Here is a 1,604-nt window from a genome sequence, read left to right on the forward strand (position 1 = left end):
CCCTTTTAGAAATATTGGGCTTCAAAGCCTGCTGGATTAAAAACAATTCTCAATCAAAATACCTCCCCTTCCTGCAGGAACAGCGTCACGGGGACTTCAGAGACCATTTAGGCCAGCCCGCCCCCTCCCTCACCAGATAAGGAATCAGAGGCCTCTCGCTGAATCATGCAGCTGGTGACGCTATGCCAGCAGCAGAGCCCAGGTCTCCTCTCAGAACGTCAGGGGTCCGGCTGAACAGAAAGCTTACAGAAGGCAAAGGCCTTGCAGCCACAACAGTCCTGTCCGTCTGCCAGGATTTCCTGCAAGGCCCCACGGGAGGAACAGGGCCTCTGAAGGGCCTGGGGTCAACAGGCCCTCAGCGCCATCCTCTCCAGCTGTAGTCATCTGTATGGGCTTTCCTAAGAGCAGGAACTTCTCCCAGCTACATTTGAAGTAGTCTTCTCTGCACTAGAAATGAACAAAAACACAGTTAAATGGTAACAATTTGCTGATCCCAGCTCAAGCCTGGCAGGAGAGTGATAACAAAAAATAGCTCTGGATCAGCAGCCAAAACTGAGCTCTAGGTCCAGCCCACAACTCTCTGGAGATTTGGGGTGAGTCAGTCAGCCTCTCTGGGCTTTTGCTCCCCCATTTGACACATGGGGGGGAGGGGCGGAAGGCATTATAATTCCTGCCCTCCCTCCTTCCTTGGGCCATTGTCTCCAACTGCCTCAGCCTAAGACACTGCCCTGATCCTGCCAGCACCTCAGTCAGTGCCTCCTCAGGCAACAGTGAGCCTGAGTGCTGAGGGGGGCATGCCTGGCGAGGCCTGGGATTCACTTGGGAGACACTGTGTGCGGCTATCACACACCTTCATGTCTAGTCGTCTGAATCACAGAAAGTGCAGCTCTCAGGTTTTTGCCAGGGCAGCCCAGCATCCACCACCACCCGCTGGCTATACACACATGAGTCAGGGGTTCAGGGTGGATCCCAGGGGCTTGAGAAGCAGAGACTTTCCTTCCTGCTCTGCAGTGGATTCCCTCATGGCTGATTCGCCTTCACCTGTGCCTCAGTTTCAAACCACAGAAACCAAGGATTTTGTAGTTGTGCAGGGGAGTTCAGTGATTTTAGCCTCCTCCCTCCCAATCCATCTTATACGTGAGGAAACGGAAACCAGATGGGGGGAAGGGGCTTGTCTGACTTCCAACAGTGAGTCAGCAACAAGGACTCTAGCGTACAGGTCACGACACTGTTTCCCAGATCAAATCCCAACCCATTTTATTCCAGAGGTGTGCCCTTGGAAGAGTCACTTTACCCCTTTGAGTCCGAGTTTCCTGCTCTGTGAAAGTGAGGGTGATAGAACTTCTTTGTGGGGTTGTGGAGAGGACGAAGTGGATTAATATATGTGAAGTGTTTGCAACAATTCCCCACAGAGTAATTTATAATTGTGGGCTTTTGTACTAGTTGCCTGCTCTAGATACTAAGCATATCTCAAACTTTCAGGGTCTTGACACAATAAAAGCTTATATATGACTCTTGGAACATGCTGGCATTCCTTATAGGGCAAATTGATGCCATTTAACTGTGTTTAGTGGGCTATTTCTGGCATGGTGACAAGGAAGTCA

The sequence above is a fragment of the Myotis davidii genome, unplaced genomic scaffold (genome assembly GCF_000327345.1).
Source record: "Myotis davidii unplaced genomic scaffold, ASM32734v1 scaffold571, whole genome shotgun sequence".
Lineage (NCBI taxonomy): Eukaryota > Metazoa > Chordata > Mammalia > Chiroptera > Vespertilionidae > Myotis > Myotis davidii.